The 12,333-nt window shown below is 36.6% G+C and overlaps 2 non-coding genes across 2 annotated transcripts; one reads left to right on the forward strand and one right to left on the reverse strand.

Moving 5' to 3' along the window:
* The first annotated feature begins 3,957 nt into the window (after positions 1 to 3,957).
* On the forward strand, positions 3,958 to 4,061 carry LOC112768481 (small nucleolar RNA R71). The gene has a single exon (XR_003185902.1). It is a non-coding gene; the product is annotated as a small nucleolar RNA R71 (small nucleolar RNA).
* A 7,591-nt stretch (positions 4,062 to 11,652) lies between these two features.
* Positions 11,653 to 11,760, reverse strand: LOC112768088 (small nucleolar RNA R71). Its single transcript, XR_003185526.1, has one exon. It is a non-coding gene; the product is annotated as a small nucleolar RNA R71 (small nucleolar RNA).
* Positions 11,761 to 12,333: the final 573 nt, after the last annotated feature.

The following is a 12,333-nucleotide window of genomic DNA, read 5'->3' on the forward strand; positions in this document are numbered from 1 at the left end:
GCCTCTATCCTAAATCTTCGATGGCTCTTAGAAGGTAAGTCATATTCAAGTTGTCTGGGTCATGATGCTCTTCTTGTTGGTATTCTTCCTGATGATGTTCCTCTTGGTGAACTTTTTCTTTTGCTTTTGGTTTCCCTATTTGTGGCCTTCTTTGTTGCTGAGCAGGTGTAGTATAAACCAATCGTTCGAGTGTAACTGGCCTCCCTGGGTTCACCCAGTCTGGGTTGCTGTCCTCAAATACTACCTTGGCCTTTTTGCATAAGCGGAGAATGGTGCTGGGGTACCAAAGCCTGGCACCTGAATCAACCTTCTCAGCCGAATCTTAAATCCCCTCGGCGATGAGCTTATTCACGTTGATTTCCCCACCTTGTATTAAGCAATGCACCATAGTAGCTCGATTGATGTTTACCTCTGAATTATTTGCAGCTGGTAGAATGGACCTCCTCACAAGTTCAAACCACCCCTTGGCTTCAGGGCTCAGGTCCCCTCTCTTGATGAACTTGGGTCTCCCATCTGTGTACCTCTCCCAGTCAGCTGCTATAACACAGATGTCTGCCACTATCTCTGAGAGCTCATTATTATCAGGGCTTCTACTTATCCTTGCTTGATAATTTTCCTCATCAAAACGAGGTGATTTCAGGTGAAGAACTCTTGTTATGGCATTTGGGCTGAAGTCCACCTCTTTTCCTCTTACGTAACTTTTGAAGGTTGGGGCCATGGTTTTATCCTCTCTTACTACATTCGCATAAAATTCTTTGATGTGGTTTCCATTGATCTTCCCCTCTGGACTTGTGAGCAATTGCCACCCCCTCTGTTTGATTTTCTCCAGAATTTGTAGTGACTCGTCTGCATTGATTTGGAAGATTAACTCTGGCAGTATCTTTCTCGCCCTTATCTGTTCGAATTCACGTTCATGAAAGGCAGTTTTGAATTTCTTCTCCTCAAAAGGAACACTCTCCATGGGTTCCTTCCTCTTTTGCCTCTTTGAGCTTGATGATGCCATGAATTGAGTTGCTGTTTTGAAGTGGAGGTTGGAAGATACGGAGATATGAGGAATAGGTTGGCTATGATAGAGTGTGATGAAGGGGTTGAGCAAGCCGAAAGTATGAAGTGTGGAAGTGGGAATTTGAATGTGAGGAATGAGCATGCACTAGAGCTCACTTATATAGGGGGATCATGAGTGGATGGAAGGTGTGGATTGCAAGGATTGTTGCTTGATGGATGGTTGGGGTTGTGTATGAAGGAAAGACAAGGATCATCACTTAATGAGAGTGATTGGTTCGGTCTTCAAGGGTCTTCTTTCTCCAATGTTGCATGGCAGCGTTTCCCCATGCGTTCCCTCTTGGGACATGTGTGTAGTGCTCTTCATTAAGTGGCGAAATCTCCCCCATTTAATTGTCCAATCAATCCCTTTTCATGCTTCTTTTCCTTTCCTATAAAGATTTAAAATAAGGACATTAATATCATAAAAATCAAACTCTACGGCTAGAATAAACGGGAAGAAAGGGTTTGATTGTTTATTTATGAATTCCAACTAACTAACTAACTATTGGTGGGTCCTTATATGCATTTTGGTGGCACCATGGGGTGACACCAAACTTAGTTTGAAGCAATGTGATGAAAAGTTTTGTTCAAAGCTCCCAAGACTAGCATGCATCTTGGTTTGCTTTGAACACCAAACTTGTTCCTCACTATATATTGCATGATAAAGATTTCACCAAATGTTTGTCAAGTTTGGGTTGAAATTCATAAACATTGATTTATTCATTATTTTAAAAACATATAAAACATGGGTTGCCTCCCATGAAGCGCTTCTTTAGCGTCACTAGCTTGACGTTTTTCCTTCATCAAGGTGGTTGGTAGTGCTTAAAGTCCTCCCCTCTTGCTGTGGACTTGTATCCATTGGTTGGATCAATGATCTCCACATGTTCTAGGGAAAGAACTCTGTTGATAGTGAAGACCTTAGGTAACTGAGATGGTATAGTAGGGAGATTAGGGGGAATATCTGGGAAGTAAGCTGAGACAACTTTATCCCCTGGAGAGAAGTCTTCCGTAGGGATCTTCTTATTCCTCCATCTCCTTGGTACCTTCTTCTTTGTTTCTTTTGAGGTTGCCTTCCCCTTGGTGACCTCTTTTTTCCAAGGAGTTGTGATGCTGTCTTCACCTGCCTCTAGAGGTTTAAGTTCCTCCAACTTTTCCTTGAGCTGTGGCAATTGCTGTTTTCCTTGTTTATCTATTAAGGGGATCTCAGAATGAACTGGCTGTGCTTCAGTGCTTGTTCCTTCCTTCAGTGTCTCATTATCATTTGTGCTTAGTTCCTTGTCCTCTTGATCTGTTTCTTGTGAGAGTTTGAAGACATTGAAGCTGAGTCGTTCATCATGGATTCTCAATATTAGCTCCCCTTTCTCTACATCGATAAGTGCTCTGGCTGTAGCTAGGAATGGTCTTCCCAATATGATTGGGTGAGCGTGACTCTCTTCCATGTCTAGGATGACAAAGTCTATTGGGAGAAAGTACTTCCCAACCTTTAGCAACACATTTTCCACCACTCCTATTGCTTGCTTTTGAGTTTTGTCAGCCAGTCTGATGATTACATCTGTGGGCATTATCTCATTGATCTGCAGCCTCTTCACCAGGGATAAAGGCAGTAAGTTGATGTTGGCTCCCAAATCACATAGTGCTCTATCGAACATAGTTTCACCTATGGCACAAGGGATGTGAAAACTCCCTGGGTATCTTCTTTTTGTAGGCAACTCAGGTTGAATAAGGGCACTACATTCCTTGTTCATCACTATAGTCTGGCCTCCTTTGAGTGAGCTTTTCTTGGGAAGAAGTTCCTTCATATACTTGATGAATGCAGGCATTTGTTGAATTGCCTTGATGAATGGTATGTTTACATGCAGAGATGCAAACAAGTCTAGGAACCTTGAGTATATTCTCTTTCCCACAGCACCATTGAGCAGTTTAGGGAAGGGAGCATAGAGCTTCAGCAACTCTTGTTGTGAGATTTCTGGTCCTTGGTGATCTCTATCCTCCTCCTTTATTTGTTTGCAAAGTTTGCCTTGCTTGTCTTCAGTCTCTTGATCACTCGTAGTGACCATTTTGCAATCTTCCCATCTTACTTTCTTTGCTTCTCCCTTGGGGTTTTTCTCCGTGTCACTTGGGAAGCTATCGGTAGGTTTGGGAATCTTCTCAGCTAAATATCCCACCTGGAATTCCAGATTTCTAATAGTCTCTCCCTGGTTCTTAATATTGGCTCGCACTTCCTCTTTGAACACCTTATTTTCTTGAATCTCTTGGCATATTCCTTCAAGTAAGGCTTCAATCTTAGAGAGCTTGTCATCAATTGATGGGTGATTCGGAGTAAATGTGCTATTTTAGTTTTGATAAGCATATGAAGAAGTGTTGTTGTGGGGGTGTTGAGACGTCCTCTGTGTGAATTGCTGGTGAGCTGCATTGTTGTTGGAGTTGTAACGTCTCTGGTCTTGGTTTTGATCTTGCTCACTTCCCCACCCAAAGTTTGGGTGGTTTCTCCATCCAGGGTTGTAGGTCTTGGAGTATGGATCATAGTTTTTCCTTGGTGAATTCCCAATGTAGTTGGCTTGCTCTTGACTCCCCTCTGCTTCTTCATTCACTCCTTCTTGGATTGTAGATGAAGTGGAGATTACTGCTACTTGGTTCATCTCCATCTTCTTGGTGAGGTCAGCCAGCTGCTGGGTAATGAGCTTGTTTTGGGCCAACAGAGCATCTACATTGTTTAGCTCCATTACTCCTCTTGTGTTCCCTCTTTCGGAAGCATAGAAGTAGTCGTTCTCTGCTACTGTTTCGATAACATCTATGGCTTTCTCAATGGTCTTCTTCTTGTTCAAAGATCCTCCAGATGAATGGTCTATGGCCTTCTTTGACTCATAAGAGAGCCCTTCATAGAAAATGTGCAGCTGCACCCATTCGTTGAACATGTCAGGTGGACACCTCCTTGTTAAGTCCTTGAACCTCTCCCATGCTTCATATAGAGTCTCACCATCTTGTTGCCTGAAAGTTTGGACCTCAGCTCTCAGCCTATTGATTCGTTGAGGAGGGTAAAATCTTGCTAAGAATTTGTTCACCACGTCTTCCCAAGTTGTCAAGCTTTCCCTTGGGAAAGATTCCAGCCATTTGGCTGCCTTGTCCCTGAGTGAGAATGGAAATAAGAGCAGTCTATAGGCATCAGGATGGTTTTCCATGTTTGTTTCAAAGAATTCCTCTTCTTCCTCAGCACCAACCACTTTCTTTCCTCTTGCCTCCCTCCTTAATCTAAGGAAGGTCCTCTCAGGTTCAGAATCGAAGGAAGTTAAAGCCCCGCTTCTTCTCCCTGTCATACAACCATCAAGTGCAAGCAAGAAAAGATAGGTGCAGAAAGTATTTGTGTCAGAATTACTGTTAGTTGTGGGTGATGCAATATATCAAATAGTTAGTGGGTTAGCAAATAGAATTGAAAATAACAAAGAAGAAACAAAGAGTAGACGGGGAAGGGAAGAAGTTTAACTAAAACAAAAAGTAAATCACTCAAACAGAAAATGAAATTCACAAAATAAAAATGCTCAATCTAGTGATCTTCCAATTTAATCATTGTTGATGCACAATCAATCCCCGGCAACGGCGCCATAAACTTGATGTGGGGAAAACTTGTCTCGCAATAAATCTCCCTTCGGCAAGTGTACCGAATTTGTCGTCAAGTAAAAACTCACAATAGAGTGAGGTCGAATCCCACAGGGATTGATTGATCAAGCAACTTTAATTAGAAGAATGTTCTAGTTGAGCGAATCCAGAATTTGGGTTGAGAATTGCAGAAAATAAAATGGCGAGAATGTAAATAACAGAAAAGTAAATGCTAGAATTAAAGGATTGGAAGTAAATGACTGAAAATAAATTGCAGAATTGTAAATGGGAATGGGGGATTTGCTCATAAAAGTAAATGGCAGAAATTAAAGAGAATGGGTAAGATCAGATGGGGAGTTCATTGGGCTTAGGAGATGTTGCAATTCTCCGGATCAAGTTCATTTTCATCTCTTCCTCAATCAATGCACTCATTGATCTCCTTGGCAATCTTAAGTGATTGAATTACAATTTCTTGCAATTCAATCTCTCAAATCTTGATCAATAGCCAATTCTTTGGTCAATTGCTCATGAGAAGAGATGAAGTATGGTCACTGATTATACCACATGCATTTCCCAAATCAAGTATTGAGAGGGTTATAGTCACATACCCATCCAAACCCAATTTGGTCCAGCATGAGAAAGCATTTCTAGCTTGATCTCTTCATTCCTTTTTCAAGGTTCAAAAGAGATCCAAGTTTGAATAGCTTCTCTTCCAAGATAACTACTCAATTGGATGAAGATCGAAAGCTTTCAAGTAAAATCAAGAGAAAAGATAGAAGAAGAATAATGAAAATTAGTATTGATCCATCAAATTACAACAGAGCTCCCTAACCCAATGAAAGGGGTTTAGTTGTTCATAGCTCTTGAAAATGAAAACAAAGATGGAGAATACATCTTAAAACTAGAAAACCCAGAGAAGATAAAATATAGAGAGTAGTTCTCCTTTCCCAGCCTCCAGAACTCCTTTTACAATTCAAAGCTACTCCTATATATACTACTCTTCTCAGCTTCTAGTTTGCTCTTCAAGTCTTGGGCCTTTGGATCTTGAGTTTGAAGCAGTTCTTTTCTTCATTTGGGCTTGGCTTTACTTGCAGAGAGAAAGTGCTAAGTTGGCAGAGATTTCAGCTCAGGGCGTTAGGGGTGTTAACATTTAGTGAAAGTAAGAATGTCATTGGCAATCACTTTTCTCATTAACCTTGCAAGTTTCCTCCCTTTCCTTGCTTCCTTTGGTCCTGAAGTCAAGCAATAAAGTGCATCAAAGTTCTAGTCCAAGTCATGGGCAATGGAACATACAATTTGTCACTAAACTTATGCCAAATCCTCATGAAATAATGTAAAATGCACAATGTATGCTTGAATCAAGGTGTAAGTGAATATCTACCCAAAACTAGCTTATTTCCTAAGGAAATGCATGAAACTAACCTAAAAATAGTAAAGAAAAGGTCAGTGAAACTGGCCAAGATGCCCTGGCATCATATATCTATTAGAGTGAAATAAATTTCTAAATTTAATTTTCTTTAATTCCATTCGATGCCTTGATGTGTTTGCTTAGTGATTTTAGGCTTAGAAGACAAAGATTGGATTGAAGAAATGAAGAAAAAAAGCATGTAAAAGTGGGAAATTCATGAAGAAATGAAGGAATTGCTAAGCTGTCAATCCTGACATCTTCATACTAAATTGATCATAACTTGAGCTATAGAGGTCCAAATGAGGTGGTTCTAGTGGCATTGAAAAGCTAACATCTAGGGCTTCAAAATGATATGCAATTCTCTATAGTGGACATGGAGTTAAGTGATGCGTACGCGTGACACTCGGCATGTGACTCATTTTAAGAAATTGTGGCTGGCAATTTCTGAGCTCACTCAAGCCCAAATCTAACTCATTTCTGAAGTATCTGACGCCAAATTCAAGAAGGAACAAGGAGGGAGTAATTAGGGTAGCTTAGAAACCATGCTTTAGGTCATTTTTTAGAGAGAGAAGCTTCCTCTTCTCTCTAGAATTTAGGGTTTTTAGTTTAATTTTCTCTTAGGTTTGGGTTTAAATATTTGTTTTGATTTAGTTTTCTTTACTTTTTCTTGTTCCATTGCTCTAATTTTCTTAGTTCTTCTTGTTAAATTCTCATTTGTGTCACTTTTAGTTTCATAAACCTTTGTTACTTTTAATTTCATTTAATGCAATTTGATGTTTTATGTTTATTGGTATTTAATTGAGTTGTAATTTTTGTTATCATGCATTTGGTAGCTTTAGATTTTATTATTATTGCAATTTAACATGCTTTTCTTTTTATAAACATAAAGTATTTGATAAAATGCTTGGCTTAGTTTTAGAATAGATTTTGAGTATTCTTAACTTTGAGAGAGAAGCTAAGCTTGGTAATCTTGAGCCATTAATACCCTATTTAGATTGGTGATCTAGAGTTGTTAGTTAATCTTGTTTTCATTGATGCTACTTATGGATTGGGATTAACTAGGCCTATTTGACTTTCTCTCAATATGAGGATAACGTAAAAGGCTTAACTCTGGGCAATTATTATGTTATGATTAATGACTAGTATAACACCCCAGATTTTTAAAAATTAAATAATGAGTTAATTATGATTTATTATCTTATTTAATGAAATTTATTTTTTTAAAAATAATAAAATTAAATTTTATGATATTTTAAATTTAAAATTTATTAAAAATTTTAAATAATTTTTATTATAATAAGATATTTAAAAATATTATTATTATTATTATTATTATTATTATTATTATTATTATTATTATTATTATTATTATTATTATTATTATTATTATTATTATTATTATTTTTATTCCATTAATTTATTTGGCCAAAGTCACTAAAGGAATGTGATAGTGAGAATGATCGTTGGTCTAGAAATTCCTCAATAGAAATAGAATTTCTTCGTTATAAGCTGATGAGCGGATAATTTATACGCTTTTTGGCATTATTTTTACATAGTTTTTAGTATATTTTTATTAGTTTTAAATAAAAATCACATTTCTGGACTTTACTATGAGTTTGTATGTTTTTCTGTGATTTCAGGTAATTCCTGGCTAAAATTGAGGGGCTTGAGCAAAAATCTGATTCAGAGGCAGAAGAAGGACTGCAGATGTTGTTGGATTCTGACCTCCCTGCACTCGAAATAGATTTTCTGGAGCTACAGAAACCCAATTGGCACGCTCTTAATTGCGTTGGAAAGTAAACATCCAGGGCTTTCCAGAAATATATAATAGTCCATAATTTGCCCGAGTTTAGATGACACAAACTGGCGTTCAAACGCCAACTTCCTGCCCTATTCTGGAGTTAAACGCCAGAAATAGGTTGCAAATCAGAGTTAAACGCCAGAATCAGGCTACAATCTGGCGTTTAACTCCAAAAAGAGTCTCTACACATGAAAGCTCAATGCTCAGCCCAAGCACACACCAAGTGGGCCCGGAAGTGGATTTCTGCATCATTTACTTATCTTTGTAAACCCTAGTAACTAGTTTAGTATAAATAGGACTTTTTACTATTGTATTTACATCTTTGGAACGTTTAGTCCTTAGACAATGGAGGCTGGCCATTCGGCCATGCCTGGACCTTCATCACTTATGTATTTTCAATGGTAGAGTTTCTACACACCATAAATTAAGGTGTGGAGCTCTGCTGTTCCTCATGAATTAATGCAAAGTACTATTGTTTTCTTATTCAATTCAAGCTTATTCCTATTCTAAGATATTCGCTTGCACTTCAACATGATGAATATGATGATCCGTGACACTCATTACTATTCTCAACCTATGAACGCGTGCCTGACAACCACTTCCGTTCTACCTTGGATTGAGCGTTTATCTCTTAGCCTCCATTCCGAAAGATCGGAGTCTTCGTGGTATAAGCTAGAATTATTGGCGGCTATTCTTGAGATCTGAAAAGTCTAAACCTTGTCTGTGGTATTCCGAGTAGGATCTGGGAAGGGATGACTGTGACGAGCTTCAAACTTGCGAGTGTTGGGCGTAGTGACAGACGCAAAAGGATCACTGGATCCTATTCCAACATGATCGAGAACCGACAGATGATTAGCCGTACGGTGACAACGCATTTGGACCATTTTCACTGAGAGGACGGGAAGTAGCCATTGACAATGGTGATGCCCAACATACAGCTTGCCATGGAAAGGAGTATGAATGATTGGATGACAGCAGTAGGAAAGCAGAGGTTCAGAAGGAACAAAAGCATCTCCATACGCTTATCCGAAATTCTCACCAATGAATTGCATAAGTATCTCTATCCTATTTTATATTTTATATTTTAATTATCAAAATCTCATAACCATTTGAATCTGCCTGACTGAGATTTACAAGGATGACCATAGCTTGCTTCAAGCCGACAATCTCTGTGGGATCGACCCTTACTCACGTAAAGTTTATTACTTGGACAACCCAGTGCACTTGCTGGTTAGTTGTATCGGAGTTGTGAAAAAGAATTTGAGATTAAGAACGTGCGTACCAGGTTTTTGGCGTCGTTGCTAGAGATCACAATTTTGTGCACCAAGTTTTTGGCGCCGTTGTCGGGGATTGTTCGAGTTTGGACAACTGACGGTTCATCTTGTTGCTCAGATTAGGTAATTTTATTTTAATTTTAAGCTTTTTGTTTTTAATTTATTTTTATTTTTGAGAAAAAAAAAATTTTTCAAAAAAAATAAATTATTCTATGTTCTTCAGGATTTTTAAGAATGAATTCTAGAGTTTCATGAGATATGTTGAATCCTGGCTGGCTGTTAAGCCATGTCTAATCTTTTGGACCGAGGTTTTAACTATCCTTAAAAGAGCTTCTTTGTCTTTCTCAGCAATTTAGCCGTTGTATGTAATGATCTGCTAAAGCTTGGCTGACCATTGGCTATGTCTAGTGTTTTGGACCGAAGCCTTCAATGAAAGCTTGCCTAGCTAGTAAGCCATGTCTAATTCCTGGACCGAAGCTTTAGACTAACATTGCATGATTCCTGGAATTCTTATTAAAAATTTTGAAATCCATATTTTTCTTTTTCAAATTAATTTTTGAAAAATCCAAAAAATTTAATAAAATCATAATAACCAAAAATATTTTGTGTTTCTTGTTTGAGTCTTGTGTCAACTTTTAAGTTTGGTGTCAACTGCATGCTTTTTAATTTTCCTTTAATTTTCGAAAACTCATGCATGTGTCCTTCATAATCTTTAAGTTGTTCTTGATGATTTTCTTTGTTTGGTCTTTGCTTTTTATGTTTTGTATCTTTTCTTGTTTTTCATATGCATTTTCAATTTGTTAGTGTCTAAAGTTTCACAATTTCTAAGTTTGGTGTCTTGTATGTTTTTCTTTTCTTAAAAAAATTTTCAAAAATAAGTCTTGTGTTCATTCTGATCTTCAAAGTGTTCTTGGTGTTCATCTTGACATTCAAAGTGTTCTTGCATGCATTGTGTGTTTTGATTCATAATTTTCATGTTTTGAGTCCTTTTATTGTTTTTCTCTTTCTTCATTAAAAATTCAAAAATAAAAAAAAATATCTTTTCCTTTTTCTTCTCATAAATTTCGAATATTTGAGTTGACTTTTTCAAAAAAATTTCAAAACTTAGTTGTTTCTTATGAGTCAAATCAAATTTTTAATTTAAAAATTCTATCTTTTTCAAATCTTTTTCAAAAATTAAATCTTTTTCATTTTTTTCTTTCATATTTTCGAAAATTTCAAATTTATTTTCAAAAATATTTTTCTTATTTTGTTTCATAATTTCAAACTTTACTAACAATTAATGTGATTGATTTAAAAATTTTAAAGTTTGTTACTTGCCTATTAAGAAAGGATCAATCTTTAAATTTAGAATCATATCTTTTAGTTTCTTGTTAGTCAAGTAATCAACTTCAATTTTCAAAATCAAATCTTCTTAAATTTCTTTTTCAAATCTTTTTCAAAATGATTTTCAATCATAAATTTCAATCATATCTTTTTCAAAACTTAATTTTAAAATCTTTTCTAACTTCTCATCTTTTCAAAATTGATTTTCAAAATCTTTTTCAATTAACCACTTAACTTTTTGTTTGATTTTTAAAATCCTTATCTTTTTCAAAACCACCTAACTAATTTTCTCTCTCTTATTTTCAAAAATTACTAACATCTTTTTCAAAAATTTCTTTTCATTAACTAATTGTTTTAAATTTCAATTTAATTTTATTTTCCTTCTTAATTTTCGAATACTAACTACATTTTAAAATTAAAATAAAAACAAAAATAATTTTCCTTTTGTTTTAAATTAAATTCGAATTCTCTCCCCCTCTCTCATCTCCTTCTATTTATTTATTTATCTACTAACACTTCTCTCATAATTCGAACCCCATCTTCTTCTCTGTGTTCGAGTTTTTCTCTTATCCTTCTTCTATTCTTCTCTTCTTATACTCACATAAGGAATCTCTATACTGTGACATAGAAGATTCCATATTTTCTTTTCTGTTCTCTTCTTTTTCATATGAGCAGGAACAAGGATAAGAATATTCTTATTGAAGCTGATCCTGAACCTGAAAGGACTCTGAAGAGGAAGCTAAGGGAAGCTAAAGCACAACTCTCTGGAGAGAACCTAACAGAGATTTTCGAAAAAGAGGAGACATGGCCGAACCCAATAACAATGGTGGAGATGCAAAGAAGATGCTTGGTGACTTTATTGCACCCTCTTCTAACTTCTGTGGAAGAAGCATCTCACTTCTTGCAATTGGAGTAAACAATTTTGAGCTTAAGCCTCAATTGGTTTCTCTAATGCAGCAGAACTGCAAGTTTCTTGGACTCCCAATGGAAGATCCTCATCAGTTTTTAGCTGAATTCTTGCAAATCTGTGACATTGTTAAGACCAATGGAGTTGATCCTGAGGTCTACAGGCTTATGCTTTTCCCTTTTTTGTAAGAGACAGAGCTAGAACATGGTTGGATTCACAACCAAAGGATAGCCTGAACTCTTGGGATAAGCTGGTCAGTGCTTTTCTGGCCAAATTCTTTCCACCTCAAAAGATGAACAAGCTTAGAGTGGAAATCCAAACCTTCAGACAGAAGGAAGGAGAATCCCTCTATGAAGCTTGGGAAAGATACAAGCAACTGATCAAAAGGTGTCCTACTGACATGCTTCCAGAATGGAGCATCATAAGTATATTCTATGATGGTCTGTCTGAGTTGTCAAAAATGTCATTGGACCATTCTGCAGGAGGATCTCTGATGGGAAGCAGAAGCTGGTGAATTAAAAATTTATTAAAATGGTTACATTGCAAGTATAGTTCTTAACTCACCGAGAATCTGCTTATCAATTTAGAAATATGTTACAGAGAGTTTAAATTAAAATTACTGGGAGTTTTAAGTCCCAGGTCGTCTCCCAACGAGTTCCAGAAAGGTGTGCTGTTTTATTAATCAGATGTTCCAAGAAGTTGAGCTAAGTAAATTGGAATTTAAATTGAGGATTTTTAAATAATATAAATAAAAGCCTTGACTGGGAATTGATTGGTTAGAATCTCTATCATTGATGGTGTGATTGTAAGATTAATTTATAATTAATGGTTGTTCTGTTTGGTTATCCTTTACTAGGTAAGGGAAAGTCAAACAAGTGGGAATGCTAGATCTGTTCACAAGTTGCAACCCACTTGGTTCAAAGGGATTGGCGTCGGTGACAGGATAGCAATCCAACATTTAACCCAATTACAAATTTTC

Source organism: Arachis hypogaea, chromosome 17, assembly GCF_003086295.3.
Source record: "Arachis hypogaea cultivar Tifrunner chromosome 17, arahy.Tifrunner.gnm2.J5K5, whole genome shotgun sequence".
Classification (NCBI taxonomy): Eukaryota; Viridiplantae; Streptophyta; class Magnoliopsida; order Fabales; family Fabaceae; genus Arachis; species Arachis hypogaea.